This window comes from Hydra vulgaris, chromosome 08 (assembly GCF_038396675.1).
Source record: "Hydra vulgaris chromosome 08, alternate assembly HydraT2T_AEP".
Lineage (NCBI taxonomy): Eukaryota > Metazoa > Cnidaria > Hydrozoa > Anthoathecata > Hydridae > Hydra > Hydra vulgaris.
The window spans coordinates 28,492,397-28,512,320 of record NC_088927.1 but is presented as its reverse complement, the minus strand read 5'-3'; the positions used below and the strand labels follow the sequence as shown (position 1 = coordinate 28,512,320).

Here is a 19,924-nt window from a genome sequence, read left to right as displayed (position 1 = left end):
CCCAAAACACGAATCACAAAGAACAAGGTGAGAGGAACAAGTTGAGAATGGCATTTCAAGGGATGCGGTAAGATTAGCTTTTAAAAAATCCATGTTTTAATACTTAAACAAATGCAGTGCATGTTTTTGCCAAAAACAGAATTTGTTTTTTTTAATGAAAAGAGAACTAAGGCGTTTTCACCTTCATTAACAACAAAGCAAGTTGAGAAAGTTAAGAGGATTGAAAAAACATAAGAACTTGAGACATCAACACATTTTGGTATAAGCTCTCTCACATCAGATGAGATACAAGAACGTAAAAAATCAACACATTTAAAAAAGCTCTTTCAAATCAGCTAAAACGAAAGAAGCTAAAAAACCTACATATTTATAAAAAAGCTCTCTAACATCAGATGTGGAAAATATAGATAACATAATAATTTGGCTAAAATGTTACCTAAATAATCGAAAGCAACTTGTTTATGCAGGTTAGAACGTGTCGTCTGGTATGTATGAAATACTACATTTGAAACACACAAGGAACTTTATTATATAAGCATCAAACCTAATGAATGTTATATTTGCTAATGATTCTAATTTATTTCTCTCTCACAATGACATTATGACACGTTTTAGCAATATGAACATTGAGCTAGTCAAAATTTTTGAATAGTTTAAATTAAGCAAAATATCATTAAAAATTGATAAAACTAAATGAAAAACTTTTCACCCTTACGATAAAAAACACCTGCTGCCTAATAACGTATTCCTTCTTTTTGTTGATGATGTAACCATTAAAAGATCTTTAGTGACAAGATATTTAATTGTTCAAATCGTCATAAGTCTTACGTATAAAATTCTCATTGCTAACATGTGCGATAAAATTTTGTATTTTTGTATTTTATACATATATAATAAACGCATCTTAATTCAATTAAATTACCCATTTATTCATTCATAAATAACACGCAAACTACAATAAATAAGCGATATCTTATTCATCGTAGTTAAAATTCTTTTTAAAAAATTGCTGTTATTCAGTTATAAATTTAAACTTACGACCGACAACATTCAACTTAAATCTTTTGTCAACCGATCCTTGCTCATATAATTATAATCATATTAGCAAAGGATAAGCATATCTTATAACTCTATTCTTTTTCTCTTGTAATTCCCAACTTAATAGTGGTTGCTTGCAGCCTGGTTCAAAGGTTATCAGAATCAAAAATAATCAAAATAAAAAAAAATAATCGGGATATCTCCGTAAACTGTCTGGTCTGCGTTATTGACGATTATATTTTCTAAAGAGAAAACAACAAAAATCTTGCTGTGGATGGGAAACAATTTTTTTAAATTTATTTTAGTTGTAATATACCTATCAAGATTTTATCTCAATTTAATATAATATAAATGCAGTATATTATTGAATACTATATTTAGCTCGAATTTACAGACCTGTCAAGTTCTTAGATTCTATTTTTAATTGAAGACTTTACTTGGTGCTGGAATCATGCTATTCATTACAAAGGCTACAGAACAATAGAATATTCCTCAAGAAAATAGAAAGAAAAAAAGAGTTACAACTACCCAGTGAAAAATAAAACCGCGTCCCACATGGGTTACGCGTGGGTTCCGTGTGGGATTGATGGGATTTACGTGGGACGGATTTTCCCATGTGGTATCCGTATGGAAATTTGTCATCTTAAACCCATGTGGGTAATCCCACATGGGTTACATATGGGAACCATATGGTATTTACACACATGGGAAATCCCACGTGGGTTTCCTGTGGGATTTGTATGGGAATTAATTTGAAAGCTGGTAACTAAAAAAAAAACTAAAAAAAAAATTTTTAAATCGACATTGCATTGCGTTACGTTTATATTGTGTGAAAATATTTTATATTAATAGAGAGAATGGCAAGCAAGTATGTAAGTACCACGAATAATGTTTATCTTTCTTAATAGAAAAAAGATTAAGATATGTGCAAATAGACGTATTATTAGGATAATATAATAGTTATTTGAATTTAGATTTTGAGTTAGTTATTTGCAAACAATTAACTGATGCAAGTTGAAATGTTGTCAAAAACCAATCTTGCATGCATGGGACACTGCAGTGTCCCACAAAGAAATGCAGGTTTGAAACTCGAAGAATTCCCAATTTTCTTTATTAAAAAAAAAAAAGTAGGATGGAGATGGGTTTCTGTAACTTTTTTTATGCTCCAAAACTTTTAATTTTAGATATAATAAGGTCCTTAAGACTTAAAGGACTTACGAACTACATTGAGGAACAAAAACAGAATATTTACAGAAACTTTTCAATTTTTAGTTTGGAGTACCACAGTGTTATTGGGAATAAAGCCTCTGGCTCCAGTTTTCAAAGTAATATGATCTAAAGTAATGTTTAAATAAAATAATATGCTTTAAAATGCATATAGTTATACATACAACTCCTGATAGTTAACTATATGTATAACTAGATATACATATAATTTGTTATAAAAACTTATTTTTTAAGGTTATGCTTGAACAAATTAGTACCAATTAATTCAAATTCAAGATTTAGTTAAAGTTCAAGTTAAAGTTTTTATTTATTCATTGTTTTTGTTAATTTTATATTTATTTGTTCAAATTTATCAGTTAGTACTATTTTTTACTACAGTAAGAATGTTTATCATTGTTGAATGTGATTTTATTAGTAACTTAATTTTATTTTCAATATATTTTGACAACACCCTTTACATTTTAAATGATGACAGCTTTACTTTTCTATTGATGTTAAATTTATTACGTTTCAATAACTCAGATTGAATCTTAACTGAATTATTGTAAGCTTTGTAGGGGTTTGTTGTATATCAAATCGTGTTGTAAATAAAGTAAAAATAATATATATATATATATATATATATATATATATATACATATATATACATATATATACATATATACATATGTATATATATATATATATATATATATATATACAAATATATATATATATATTTATATATTTATATATTTATATATATATATATATATATTTATATATATATATATATATATATATATATATATATATATATATTTATATATATATATATATATACAAATATATATATAATTCATTTTATAAAATAGAGACTGACAACTGATAATTAATGGATGTAAATACAAATTATAAAAATCATGTAAACTTCATTTATTATTTCTAAATACTATATTAATGTTAGTCGACAAAGTTAAAATCAATTTAGAGCATTGTTATTAGTTCTTTTGCGATTCGCACTTCCACTTCTGTCTCTCAAATTTATAAAATAGGTGGTCAAAGCTTGCTCAATAGGTAGGTTATCAGCATAACAATGCTTTTTTCTTACACTTTCTTAAGAGAAATATGGCAAATTGATTACTTATTTTACCTAAATCATAGGGTCATCTATGCATAATGATGTCAGATGATGACCCGTTTATTGAACACCTTCACCCTTTATCAAACTCAGTCAATTTTTTGCCATCTCCCATTGAAAATGATGTCAGTTTTTGTTATCATATTATGATGGTATATCTGAATTGTTAATATAATATAAAAAATGCATATACCATCAATTTTTTTCTGGTTCAATTATACATTTATTCTCAACAGTACTACAGTTTTAAGCAACAAAAGCAAGAAGTTTTTAGACATTGTTGGTGTAAATACCTCTAAAACCTGCTCATAGCTAGCATATATTGTTTTACTTTTTTTTTAAATTAAATATGTTACTTTTTTTTTTAATTCAATTTTTTAATTGACATTATTTTGGTCTCAACTTCCCCTCCCCATTGTCAATTATTGTTAAACTCACACTGCCCCTCTATCTACTGGCATCATTTATGGATGATCCCATAGCCTAAATACTATATATATATATATATATATATATATATATATATATATATATATATATATATATATATATATATATATATATATATATATATATCATATTCTTTTTACTTTATTTATAACACCATTTAATATACTACAAACCCCTACAAAGCTTACAATAATTCAGTTAAAATTCAATCTGAGTTATTGAAACGTAATAAATTTAACATCAATAGAAAAGTAAAACTGTCATCATTTAAAATGTAAAGGGTGTTGTCAAAATATGTTGAAAGTAAAATTAAGTTACTAATCATATCACGTTCAACAATGATAAACATTCTTACTGTAGTAAGAATAAGTACTAGTTAACAAATCTGAACAAATAAATATAAAATAGTGAAAAAACAATGAACAAATAAGAACCTGAACTTGAACTAAATCTTGAATTTGAATTAATTGGTACTAGTTTGTTCAAGCATAACCTTAAAAAATAAGTTTATATAATAAATATTATGTATAACTAGTTATACATATAGTTAACTATCAGGAGTTATATGTATAACTGCATGAATTTTAAAGCATTTAATTTAATTTATATATTACTTTAGATCGTATTACTTTGAATACTGGACCCAGAGACTTTATTCCCAATTACACTGTGGTACTCCAGATTAAAAATGGAAAAGTTTCTGTAAATATCCTGTTTTTGTTCCTCAATGCACTTTGTAAGTCCCTAAAGTTTTATGAACTTTATTATATATAAAGTTAAAAGTTTTGGAGCATAAAAAGTTACAGAAACCTCCATATGTCCCTCCTATTTTTTTTTTTTTTTTAATAAAGAAAATTTGACTTTCAAACCAGCATTTCTTTGTAGGACACTGCAGTGTCCCATGCATGCATGCTTGGTTTTTGACAACATTTGAACTTGCATCAGTTAATTGTTTGCAGATAATATACTCAAGAACTATATTCAAATATCATATGAACATGTTAGAGAATGTTCATACGATATTTGAACATCACAAATTTAATAACATTGTTGTGATATGTTATATAAAGAATACCATAATAGATTATGATATGAAAATAAGATAGGATATGAAGGCAATGATCAAAGAATAAATTTACTTATAGAAATTTAGATGTTTGTTTATTAGTTTCAGAATATTATATTATGTGTGACCACAGCCTTCTATAATAACAGGCCTTGACATCGCGCAACAAAGTTGTTAAATTGAAGGCCAATTCCTAAAACTGTGTTTACATTTTCATCTTTTAACATTAGACGAAAGTTTGTGTTCATGCTTTTTTAATAAATCTTTCAAATTTGATTGGTTTATAAATTAGATATTGCAACTTCAAGACGATAATGTTGTAAGGTTCAAGGCGTTACATTGTAAGATAATAGTATTGTCAAACTAACGGTAAGTTTTTTTAATAATTAAAATGCCTTTAAAATGCTGTGTATCTCTTTGCAAGTCGAACTATCTCAACTACAACAAAAATATCAATTTATACAACTACAATATCAATACTCAACTACAACAAAAATATCAATTTATAATGTCCCGAAGAATCTAGAGGAGAGAAAAAGATGTAGTGAAGCTATCCCAAGAACTGGTTTTATTGTTACAGACTATACAGCAGTATGTCAACTTCATTGGCCAAATGAAGCACCTTTTGAAAGCAAATATGGGAAGCAACGACTTTTAAACCCACCATCTGTTTTTAAAATTTTACGCCTAGTTGTTTAGCCACACCAGCAAGTTAAGTTAGAAAAACTGTAACTTCAAGCGGTTTTCAAAGCATTTTACCAAATGAGTTAAATGATTTTCTATAAGAGGATGAACTTATATTTGACGATATTCAATCTTTGTTAAGTGATAATAACGATGTTATTGTTTTCCAGCTTAATAAAAAAAGTTTACACATGCAATCAAAAATGTACAAACTTGGTGTTCCATTATTTATTTTAATAATTTTCAATGATTATTCATTTGTTATTAACCATAATGGCACAACTTGTAATATTTCATCTTTAGCTGTAAACAAATTAAAGTTAATAAAAACAAAATCAGCTTTATTTAAAGCAGTTGGATTTTTAAAAAATAAAGAAAGTTCGCTTCAGTTAAATATTCTATTCGAACACCTTAATGCTATGAGAAAAGTTAATGTTGGTGAAGTTTTATATACTCCAGATATTATATGTAGAGCATATAAGTATTTTGCTATGCGACGAAGTTTATATGATTGTTTGAAACTATATATAAAGCTGAGTGCAATAGTCTTTTTAAACTCTCTAAACTTACAGCTAAATCAGTTTATCCAAAACCAATAGAGAGACAATCTGTAAAGTTTTGTTTGTCTGTTTTTTGCAAAGAAACAGTAGCTGCATTAAGAACGCATCCAGAGATTGAAAATAAAGCATTTGAAGGTACTGATGTATTTATTGAAAAAATAATTTTTTTTCGAATGTTGTTAATGTCAAAGCACCTGGTGCTGGCATTCGGTTTAGAAATGAATTATGCAAAGAAATCCACTCAGTTGGTGATCAACAGTTACAACTGCTACGAGATATTGCTGAACTGTCAAATTTTATGAAACCTACAGGTAAGCGTGTAAAACAGCTTACGCTAGATACTAGCAATTCAATAGCGCATTCATGTTATGGCTTTATTGATCTTGTAGAAACTTTGTTGAGTAATGGAGCAAAGTATGTCTTATTAGGTTGGTTTTCAACAGATCCACTTGAAAAAGCTTTTTCTAAGCTTTGACAGGGATCTGGAGGTACTTACTTTATAAACGCTAAATCTGTAATTGAAAAAATTAATATTCAACTTACTAAATTGATATTGCAACTTGACATTCCTGTTGATGGTATCGATGGTCATACTTGTGACATATGTTTTAGAGATATTTCTACTGATGAAAAAGAACTTCTGGATAATATACATGATCTTGAAAGCTCAGTTAATAAATCTACATTAGTGGCTATAGTTTACATAGCTGGCTATGTGCAAAAAAGTGAAATAAAAATTTATGATGATTCTACCAATTAATTTTATAAATGTGGAAGTTATCTGTATAGCCTTAACAGAGGCAGACTTGAAATTCCTTTTGATGCTCTTTTCTAATGGTCATTATTTTGCTTTTTTTTTTCAAGGTGCTACTGACCCTTTATGCAGAACATTTTGTGTTACTCAGTTTTAGTTCATTGCTGCTAAATATTAATTTAAAATCACAAAAAAACAATGCAGAGTATATTCTAATATTCTGCTAAAGAATTACTCACTAATTACCACTCCCAAAATACTAAAGCTATCATAATTTATGTGAAAATTAGTTTTGTAATTAATTATGCTATTTACTTGTTATGTTTTTATTTTCTCATTAGCCTATATGTCTTTCAATATGTTTGGATTTGTAAATATTTACCCTGTTGAGATATATTGATAAAACTTTTTTTTTGCTTGAATCAACTTTTGTTGGTGTTTTTTATTGTTGGTGATTTTTATTGTTACCATTTTTAGCAAAAAAAATTAAAAATAGTTATCTTTTTAATATATAGATATATACTTTGTTATGGTTCTGCTTGTTATTGATACTATTTAATATTACATAAATATTCTTAATGAAATTTGAAATACGAAAAATATGATTATCTTTTAACATCTTTTTGGTTTTCTTTTTATATTTCCGTCTTTACTAGAGATTATTATTAGAAAACATAGACTGCCATTACACCCTACCTAATATAAAAATATATCAATATAAGTAAAAGTGAAAGTTTAATCGGCCTTCAGTTTTTACGGCATTTTGCGCGATGTCAAGGCCTGTTATTATAGAAGGCCGTCTGTGTGACGAAAAAGTAAAGATACTTTTGCATCCAGTGGCTATTGCACCCAAGGTCTACATCATTGAAAAAGTAGGTTTTTACATTTTTGTTTTTGTTTTTTTGTTTAACTACTTATCCTAATTGATCACTTTTTTTCAGGATTCTCCTCATGGGTTCAAGCTTCGACCATATAAACTGATAGACACGCCTTAGCGTAAATTAATATTCACAAAGTTTTGAAGCCAACATCTTTCAGCGCGTGACGTCACGTTTGGGCATTCAACGATTTATAATATCGGTTTAGGGCGAAAATAGCTTGATGTATTTAACACTTTTAAAGTTTTAATATTTCTTATGTATATTATTTTGTTTAAATTTTAATTTTCAAATAGAATATAGGTATATTATATAGATCATGGTTTTATCTTGTTCTGCATATAATTGCACTCAAAGATATACAAAAGGGGTTTCTTTTCATGGGTAAGTTGCTACAAATAAATCTTTGCTTAGATCCTACGTTATATTTCGAATTTAAATAATATATTAATTTAATATACCTATTTAATATTTTTTTTTGTTGGTAGTTTTCCGAAAGATCTGGAATTGAGGAGAAAATGGATACAAGTTATGCGGAGGGATGGTTTTACTCCTAGTAAACAGTCTAAACTTTGTGGTAGACATTTCACAAGTGACTGTTATGAAGGTAGTCCGTGGAGTTCACAAAAGAAACTAAAAACTGATGCAATTCCTTCTATATTTGATTTCCCAACACATTTAAGAAAAAGTTCTTTTTCTAGAAAACCACCAAAAAACAGACAAAGTATTATTTCAAATAATATCACCAATGATTCAATACAGTAAGTCTAATGTAACTAATCCTTTTGCAATGGCATATATTGATTTAAAATTTTTTAAGTTTACTTTTTGTAACATAATACCTATATATTTTTAGGAACAATAATATTGACAATTATATCATTAATGTTAACAATAATATCACCAATGATTCAATACAGTAACTTTAATTTAACTAATCCTTTTGCAATGGCATATATTGATTTAAATGTTTGAGTTTACTTTTTGTGGCATATAACACCTTTATATTTTAGGAACATTAATGTTCAAAAATGTCAAATCAATCCTAAAACTAATGGTAAACGGTATATTGGTGATTTTGATGAAAATGATATGGTAACACCAGAAAACAGTAAAAAGTTTATAAAATTAACTATTAGTAAACTTGCTGCTAAAAAAAAGACAATTAAAATGCTACAGCAATCCAAGCGTCGTCTAATAAAAAGGATTAAAGACTTACATTCATTCCTTAGTCATCTTAAATCAAAAAGTATGATTTCTGAAGAAATATCAACTACACTAATGGTATGATATAAATTTTTATTATGAGTAGTTGTTAAATATACTTATATTTGTGACTTTCTTATTTTATTTTTTTATTTAATTATTTTAAATATTTTTACTTATTTAAGTTATACCTTTGGGATTATTATGTTTTAGTCAACCTACTGTTGAAATATGGTTTTAATTTAGTAAGTTTTTATTATTAAAAATTTACTACATTAATCATTAGATAACAGTTAGGAAAAAATTTAGTTCATTATAATTACGGTAGGAATAGCAATGAGTTAATTATTGTATTTGTCATAACAGTAATAATTGTAGTTATGATTGTAATGCTATTGTAATAATTTGGTGTATGACTCTTCTTTTGATTTTAACTATTTTAACAAGTGTGTGTGTTTGGGTTGTTGTGTGTCATTTACATAAAATCTGTTTGGCTTTTTACTATGCTATCATCTTGATATCCCAATCAATAATGCCCCATTTTACTTGATTGGGTTATAAAGTAAAAATATATTATTGTTATATCAATTTATTTAATCTATTTAATTACAGGGAACTATGTCTGAGTCTACAAAACAGTTATTTTGTCGGATTTTACAAGGAAAAGTTAAAAAGCATTACCCACCAGAATTACGAAGCTTTGCTTTAACATTAAATTTTTATTCTGCTAAAGCATATAGTTATGTTAGGAAAACATTTAATAATGCACTTCCTCATCCACGAACGATACAAAAATGGTATGAAAGTGTTGACTGTTCGCCTGGATTTAGTAAAGAAGCTTTAGTTACTCTTCATAGAAATGTAAAAGAGGCTCAGAAAATTGGTCAACGTGTTGTGTGTTCATTGATGCTAGATGAGATGGCCATTAGAAAAAAAATTGAATGGACAGGCCATAAATTTTATGGTTATATTGATTTTGGTGCTGATATTAATGATGATAGTTTACCCGAAGCAAAAGAAGCTTTAGTTTTTATGGTAAACTGTGTAAATGGTCGTTGGAAACTTCCTGTTGCATATTTTTTAATTGATGGTTTAGGAGGATTTGAAAAAGCTAATATTGTTAAACGTTGTCTACAGTTTATTTATGAAAGTGGTGCAGAAATTATATCGCTTACATTTGATGGAACTGCTTCAAATATTAGTATGGCAAATTTTTTAGGATCCAATATTTCTATTGAAAACATGAAGACTTGGTTTCCTCATCCTATATCAAATCATCCAATACACATTTTTCCTGATCCTCCACACATGTTAAAGCTCATACGAAATGCACTAGCAAGTAGACCAGCAATTTATGATACTAATGGAAATCCTATAGAGTGGTCATACTTGCAGAAATTAGTAGATATACAGAATAGTGAAGGTCTGCACCTTGCTACAAAAATTAGAAATCGACACATTGACTGGGTACGAGAAAAAATGAAAGTGAAAATTGCAGCTCAGACTTTAAGTTTAAGTGTGGCGAAAGCATTAATGTACTTAAGGCAAACAAACCACCCTTTAAATTTTAAAAATAGTGAACCAACTGAAATTTTTGTTACTAACATTAATGATGCATTTGATATTTTAAATAGTCGGAATTTACTAGCAAAAAATTTGAAGTGTGGCATACAAAGTTGGAACAAAGAAAAAATATTTTTACGCATTGATCAAATAATTGAATATCTGAAAAGCCTTAGAGAATTACCAGATGGACAATTTATGTATACAACAGGAAGAAAAATGGGTTTTCTAGGCATGATAATTAGTCTGAATTCTTTGAAGTCAATTTATGAAGAAAATGTTAATAGCAATGAACCGATATTGAAATATGTTTTAGCATATAAATTATCCCAAGACCATCTTGAAGTTTTTTTTAGTGCTATTCGTAGTTGCGGTGGTCATAATAACAACCCAACAGCTCGCCAATTTGAAAGTGCGTATAAACGTCTTTTAATTCATTGTGAAGTGACTGGTTCTCAAAATGCAAATTGCTTAGATCAAACATCAATATCAATTTTAACTGCAAGTACTAACCGAAAGTCTCAAATTATACCATCGGGAATACAATGTTTAGATGCTAATTTAAGGGGTGATATTGATATTTTTGAAAGTCAGTCTCAGTTAAATGATCATGCTTATTATAAGCTTCCAAAATTTGAAACACTATCTTTTTACGTTGTTGATGTTGTAAGCTATATTGCTGGGTTTGTAGTTCGGCAAGTTAAACAAGTGGTAAAATGTAATCCTTGTATTTGTGCCTTAACTTCGGATGAAAATACTTCTACACTTGTGACTCTGAAACAGTATACCTTAAATCCAAAGACTGGCCTTATAAACGCATCACCTGATGTTATTTATATATGCAAGTTGGCTGAAACAGAATTCAGAATATTAGAGCAAACAGATAGTTTAAATAAAAGGGACATAATAGAAATATTAGTGATCAAATGTTTGCGTAATATGCACAAATCTGTTTTTAGTTGTTTGCATGATCATATGTTTGATGAAGATCCTCAAGGTAATCATATAATATCTTTAGTCAAAATTATTATTGCTAAATATTTAAAGATACGATTGCACCACAAAGCTGACTCGATCAACGATATACGACATAATAAACGTATACGAAGTGTATTAACAAAGCAAATTTTATTTTCGAATCAATAAGAAGTTATTTTGTATATTAATGTAATGTATAATAAAACATAACATAACTGTTACGTTTTCTATTCTAAGAAATCTAAGAATGTATTAAAAGTTGATACAAATAATAAAATGATAAATTTAATATTATTTTAAAAAACAATAACAATGTTTACTACAAAATTTTACATTTAACTTTTTCTTAAAGCTTTATTTCGTTTCTAACGCGTTTTCTTCTGCCCAAACGTGACGTCACGCGCTAAAAGATGTTGGCTTCAAAATATTTCACTTACGGCGTGTCTATCAGTTTATATGGTCGAAGGGTTCAAGCTCATTACTCATAATATGTGTAAAATTACCCATAATACGTTAGTCATTGTAAGTAATAAATTAGGAAATAATTATTTGTGAAATATTGTAGTCATTAATGACTTCAACCTGGCTAATAATTAAAATTGCTCGACTAATAAGGTTCCTTATTAAAATCTCTCTGTCTCTTTCTCTCTCTCTCTCTCTCTCTCTCTCTCTCTCTCTCTATATATATATATATATATATATATATATATATATATATATATATATATATAAATTTATATATATATATATATATATATATATGTATATATATATATATATATATATATTTGTATATATTTGTATTTTTTTTTTTTTTTTTTAGAAAATGTTTGAAGAAAGTTAGAAGATACTAAAAACCTTGGTATTATGCAAGCCGAAGCGATTTAATTAATTCAATCGACAAAAAACGGCGTGTAAATCGCAAAAGAAAAATAATTTTTGTAATATTCATTTTGGATGTATTGATTAATAGCATTTATTTTAAAATAAATTCATTTTGCAACACGTTTTTTAATTTTATAAAATTTCGTCATAATAGTTTATGTAAATCCCACATAGGTTATATGTGAAAAACATCACATGTAAAAGATCAAAAATGCTACACATTTTGAATACCAAATGGGATAAAGTAGCAAATACGAGATTAAGTTAAGCCTCTTTGAAAGCTTTGATGATTAATTTTAAATTACTATTTAAGTAAATTTTAAATTAAAAGAATTTTAAAAATTATCATAGAAGCATTCGGACTTTCATTTGTCTAGTATTGACTACTTTTATACCATTTAGATTAAAATATGTGGCATTTAAGATCTATAACATGTAGTATTTTCCACCTATATCCCATGTAGGATTTACCACATAAAACCCATGTGGGATTTACCATATGAAACCCACATGGGACAAAATAATAATCCCCATATAGGTTACATATGGTAAAAACCCACGCGTATCCCATATGGGATTTACCATATGGAATCCATGTGGGATTTACCATATGAAACCCACATGGGACAAAATAATAATCCCCACATGGATTACATATGGAAAAATCCACGCGTATCCCATGTGCGCTTTTTCACTGGGTACCAGCATATTGTTTTTGATTTCTTATACTTATTACATTCAGCTTGTATATATTTTTGTATAACTATCATGCTAAGCTGTAGAATGAAAAGCTTTTTTTTTTTATAAATTTTTTTCTTATAATTTGATAATATTTTTTGTGGTGCTAATATGCATGGAATAGAAGTTAATTTTAAAACCTCACTTTTTATTGCATGATTTAATAATTTAAAAAAATCATCTTTCAAATGAGCTATTACAACACTACTTTGCACGTAAGTAAAATAGCCAAGAACATTAGTACCTAAACAAACTAAAGTAAGTTAGAGCCTTTTATTCACTATCAGAACGTAATTTGATTATTCGTATGATCGACAAACTCATTCGAAGCCTCTTCTAAGCAAAATGAGTTTCTTAAACATATATCTACTTAACGTTATATTCTTTGCTTTATGTGCAAATGTAAAACGAAATTATCTCCATCTCTTTTTCATAGTTTATTTGTAACAAAACAAAAAATACGATCTACGAAATGATGATTTTCACTTTTGCATATTATTTGGTAGACCGTATCTTTGGAAAAAATTTATCTGGAATAACTTTTTTTTGAATATATTTAAAAAAAAAAAAGTTAAAAAAAATAGATTATAAAACTGACGATATGCAAATTTATTTTGAAAATCTTTTGAAATTCTTTTTATCTATTACTTATATCGGTTTGTACGATTTTTAATGATCTTTTTATCTATTATTTGTAACAGATAAAAATCGGTTTATATGATTTGATTTTATGATTTTTTATGATTGGTTTGTATGATTTGCAATTTAATTATTTACGACTTCAAACCTATGTTGCTATTATACTATCTGTCTACATTATTTTTAAGAAATTTTATGAAAATATTTCATTCATTTATTTAAATCTTGGTAATCTTTTTATTTTTGCAAAACGCAAACTTTTCTATAACGTGAAATATTTAGCATGTAAATATGTGACGTAATTTTACAGCGGTTTTAAAATTATTATTTATTAGTGCATACTTTATTATCTATTAGTGCGTACTTTATTTGTCTGAAAAAGTCTAAAACCTTTAATTATTTACATTATAGTCAATTATATTAGAAAAAAGAAATTTTATAGATTTATAGCTTTATAGATTTTAATAACAATAATTAAAATTAATTTTTTTTCTTAAATGAGAGAAAAATATGTAATCTAGTTTGGATTTGAATTTTTCTTATTTCAAATATTAATTTTTTTAAATTTTATTTTGCTTAATATATATCTGTGAACTTATGTACGTGTTTATATATGTGTATGTATATGTATATATGTATATGTACATATACATATATACATATAAAACCTCGCTAATATAGCTAGTATAATCTTAGCAAATATGGCGGCTTTTTTATGTATATATATATATATATATATATATATATATATATATATATATATATATATATATATATATATATATATATATATACATATATATATATATATATATATATATATATATATATATATATATATATATATATATATATATACATATATATATATATATATATATATATATATATATATATATATATATATATATATATATATATATATATATATCATTAATATTTTAATAGAGTCAATTAAACTACTTTGCAATTTAAATAAACATCTAGTAAAAATTTTGCTTTTTTCGTTCATTTATAATTTTTAATTTAAGGGCCTGTTTGTATGGACAAGAGTTAGCCCGTTTGCCGAGCTAGCCCGGAAAATAAGCCAGTTTTAAAATTGCGTTTATATGAATTTTTGCCAAAAAAATAAAAAATGACGTCAGCCTGGTTTTTTCTAGCAGGGCTCGCCTCTTTTTCTGTAAAATAATAACTATAAAGATGGCGGCTATCGACAAAAAAATACATTGCATTTTAACAATATGTTTTACTGGTGTTATAACACAAATAATGCTTCTTAAAAACCTAATAGTATTATATAAGCTTCACAAATTTAAATTTGATAATTTTTAAAATAATATTCTTTTAAAATAATATTCAAAAGCGATCACAATCACTTTAAAAGATGATACAAGAAAGAGAGAGGCGCTTTAAAAGAGAAAAATCGTAGTTGCTGGTTTAAAACTGGCAAAACTGATTTATGGTGGGATAATATAATAACTGGTGTAGCTCCCAATAATGTATGAAAAACAAATATTAGGCTTTCATTGTTTCTTTACTTTTTTTTTTTTTTTTTTTTTATTTACACTTTTGCCGATAAAAAAAAATTTACAGTCGTAACTTATTAAAATATTAAATGACAAAAATAACATTTAAGAATTGGTTTGAAAAATAAGAAGATATGATTTTATATAAAAACATTTTATTGGTAGAGTATTTTATAGTTTAACTTATTTAATTATATTTATAATACTTTTCATTGCCAATTAAGTAAAAGCAAATAAACAGTATAAAATAAAAGTAAAAGATTAATAAATAACGCAAAATAAAAAATAAATTTCTCAAAAAGAAGATTATCATTTAAAATGATAAAAATATATGTACAATTATTGATTAATTATGTATTAATAATCTAAAGTAATTAATTAATTAACTATTAATTATTGATTTCTAATATAAAGAAGTTTTATTAGAAAAAATTTAATTCATTTTCAGTTAACAAAAGTAATTGCTTAAGTTTTGTTTTGAATTGGTTTAGAGAATAATTAGTTTTCATTTCATTATTTAATATTATGCTCCACAACTTTGGCCCTCTGTTTACAATAGAGAATTTAGTAGCGGAATAATAAGTTTTGGATTGAATGTAGTTGTATTTTGAAAATCTGGTAGGGTATATGTGATTTATTTTTTCAAAAATTGAATAAAATAAGATTGGTAATATATTTTTATCAAGTTTGAACATGAAAATAAGAACTTGATAGAGGTTTAGTTTATATACATTTAGGATATTGAGTTCATTAAATAGTGTTTGTGTGTGTGAGAAGCGATCTACGTTTGAAATTATCCTTATAGCCTGTTTTTGTTTGCTAAGCAATTTTTTTATTTTCGTCGCGTTAGTGCTACACCAAGCAATGTTCGCATAACTTAAGTAGCAATGAATAAAAGAAAAGTAAATGTTTTTTAAACAAGATCGATGTAATAACTGCTTTGCTTTGTACATTATACCTAAATTTTTTGATATTTTATCTTCAACTACACCTATATGTTCCCTCCAGGTTACATTTTCGTCTAGAAACACGCCTAAAAACTTTATTGATTGCTCTCTCTTTATTAATTGATTGTCAATAAAAAGGTCCGGAAGTTCTAAGGGAATATCTGATTTTTTATGTAGGCGATGGAATAAAGTGTATTTTGTTTCAGTAATATTTAAAGATAACTTGTTTGATTTAAACCATTGGGTTAGTTTGTCTAGTTCTTTGTTTAATGTTTGGAATAATATATTGATATCTTTATTGGAATAAAACAAGCTGGTATCATCTGCAAATAAAATTGTATTTAAAATGTTAGAAAATTTATTTAAATCGTTTATATAAACAAGAAATAGAAGTGGCCCTAAAATTGATCCTTGAGGAACACCACATGTAATTGTCTCATAATTAGTTTTTCCTTCATCATAAACTATATACTGCTTCCTATTAGTCAAATAACTCTCGAACCAGGACAAGTTAGTATTTTTTATACCATAACTTTTGAGTTTCGATAGAAGGATTTGATGATTGACTGTATCGAAAGCTTTACTTAAATCGATAAAAAGACCAAGGGTAACCTTGCCTTCATCAAACGATTTAAATATGTCCTGAACAAGGTGAATGATTGCATGATCGGTGGAATGGCCAGATTTGAATCCAAATTGTTTATGGTAAAGAATATTATTTACATTTAAAAAAGAATAAAGCCTATTATACATAACTCGCTCTAATATTTTAGAAAAACAATTAAGAATTGAGATTGGACGATAATTTGCAACTTCAGAAGGATCGCCTGATTTTAAAATTGGAATGATTTTTGCAATTTTTAGGTTTTCTGGAAAAACACCATGTTTTAAAGATAAATTAAAAATATGTAATAATGGAATTGTGATGTATTTTATCGATTTAATAACGACATTACTACTTATAGAATCGAAACCTTCACTTTTTTTGGGCTTTAAAAAAGAGACTGCGTCTAATAATTCATTTTCCGTAAGTTTAGGATTAGACATAACACTAATGTTGTTTGAGGTTACGTAAGACTTAAAGTGTATTTTAGAAGTTGCTATATTTGATGATAAAATAGGACCTATATTTACAAAAAACTGATTAAGTGTTTCGGCCACTAAGGATTTATTTACAATACAATTGTTATTAACTTTAAGATTTTTCGGAAGTAAATTACCGTATAAACGTTTTTTACCGATTACCTCCTTTATAATTTGCCATGTTTTTTTCGAATCATTTTTGTGTTTAAATAATTGTTTACATGAATTTGGTTTCAGAATTAAGTCCTTATTTATCTCCTGACCCTTTTTCGTCTAACTCTAGAGCTCTATCAGCAGATAAAAAAGTAGCTTCTACTTTATTTTACTTAAAAGATACTGGATCTTTGAGAATGACTGCAAATTCTTTTGGAATTGCAGTATGCACTGCATCTGCCGTTATAAGTTCTGTTTGTAAGGCAATATCAAAGTATCTTGGACCAAAGTATCTAACTCTTCCAAGAAATCAAACTGAAATGCGAAATAAAGTTTCAGAGTTTGAAAGTTAGTTTGGAATGACACAAGCCTTTAGATGCATCGATAGCACCCATATCCTTATTTGTCGTCCATTAACTAACTCAAAGACTTTTTTTGCTAAAAGCAATATTTTTCTCTTCGTGTTCAAGCTGTATGTGATTACAAAGGCTATTTTATGGATATTGAGTGCATGTGGCCAGGAAGTGTACATGGTTTTAAAGTGTTTGAAAACTCATCAATAAATATGAAGTTAAGAAATGTTACCTTCCTCAAACGTTTCAAAAATCAACAAAAAAAGCAGAGAAGATAACCAGAGAACTAATTATCTTATTGGTGATCCAGCCTATCCATTACTACCATTTTGTATGAGAGAATATGAACATTGTTCAAATAATGAAGAGGTAATTTTTAACTACATGCTTAGAGCAGCACAAAATCCTATTGAGTGCGCCTTTGGTCACCTTAAAGCTAGATAGGGTATTTTAACAAAAAAGGTAGACCCTAAACTAGAGTCTGTTCCTACTGTTATTTATGCTTGTTTTGTATTGCATAGCATATGTGAAAAAACAATTTTTTATGTTGACGACGACCTAGCTAAATCACAAACAAATCTCATTAAAAAAAAACAAAAAAGAATACGAAAATGTACCAATACCAATATATTCTATAAATGAAGCTGAAGGATTAGATACAAAGAACTCTTACAGACTTGATAAATTAAACACACACACAAACACACACACACACACACACACACACACACACACACACACACACACACACACACACACACACACACACACACACACATATATATATATATATATATATATATATATATATGTATATATATATATATATATAATAATAATAATAGCAATAATAATAGCAACAATAACAATATTAGTAATAATATTAAATACAGTAATATAAAACAGCATACACAAACACACACACACACACACACACACACACACACACACACACATATATATATAATATATATATATATATATATATATATATATATATATATATATATATATATATATATATATATATATATATATATATATATATGTATATATACATATATAATTATAATAATAGCAATAATAATAGCAATAATAACAATATTAGTAATAATATTAAATACATTAATATAAAACAGCATAATCTGTTTAATAAATCCCACTGTTTTTTACCGAGATCTCGGCAAACGGGCTGGTAATATCTTATATAAATTTGTACGCTTGCGTACAAGTTCTTACATTTTTTAAATTTAAAAGCTTCCGCGTAAAGTAATAAATTTAATAATAAAATTGGCAACTTCCGTGTAATTATAATTTTAGTTGTTTTGTTTTTATAATTTACAAATAATTTTCGATTTTATTATTTGCAGTTTCACTCTCACTCAAAATGGCTAATTTTATTGATAAAACAAAAAGAAAAAAACTTCAAATGGAATCATAATATGGTAGAGAACCTTTTAAATTGTGCTATCAGCTATAAAGCAAGGATACTTCATAAAAGCCTTGACTTTGATGCCGATAAAGTTGGTTTATATAGAGAAGTTCGCTTATCTATGGCAAAGATTTATAATAAAGATGAATATCAGTTAAAATCAGTAAAATCATTAAAATCAGTACTAATAAATTTGTCAGTTATTCATTTATATCCAACAACTTGTGAAATTAAGCAGGTTGATGAATTTGTAGAATCATTAGAAATCATTGAGGTAAGTTCACTTGCATTGGGAAGGCGAGATTGCAATATAATTGATGCTTTAAAAGTATTTGAATTTTAACTTTCTAAATTGAAAACTCAATCAAGTGAAACTGGTATGAAATTCTATGAAGCAGTAAGTATTAATGTAGAAGCAGAACTATTAATGTAGAAGACTTGTTAGAATATTTAGATGATCCCAACACTTACCCAACACGACCATCAAGTAACGAAATTGCTCTAACAATTAAAGAAATTGTTCATCGTTTATTTCTCATTGATCAGAATGGTAACGAAAATAGTTTAAATCAAGAAAATGAGGCTACACATGAATGTACTGAAAATATAACAAAAAAAGAAGAATTGAATTGCATTTTGTCAAA

General features: G+C 26.8%; 1 long non-coding RNA gene across 1 annotated transcript; it reads left to right on the top strand.

Annotated features, from left to right (window-relative positions):
• Positions 1–4,238: 4,238 nt before the first annotated feature.
• Positions 4,239–12,529, top strand: LOC136083722 (uncharacterized). The gene is made up of 3 exons (XR_010640019.1): positions 4,239–7,771; positions 11,976–12,046; positions 12,348–12,529. It is a non-coding gene; the product is annotated as an uncharacterized LOC136083722 (long non-coding RNA).
• Positions 12,530–19,924: the final 7,395 nt, after the last annotated feature.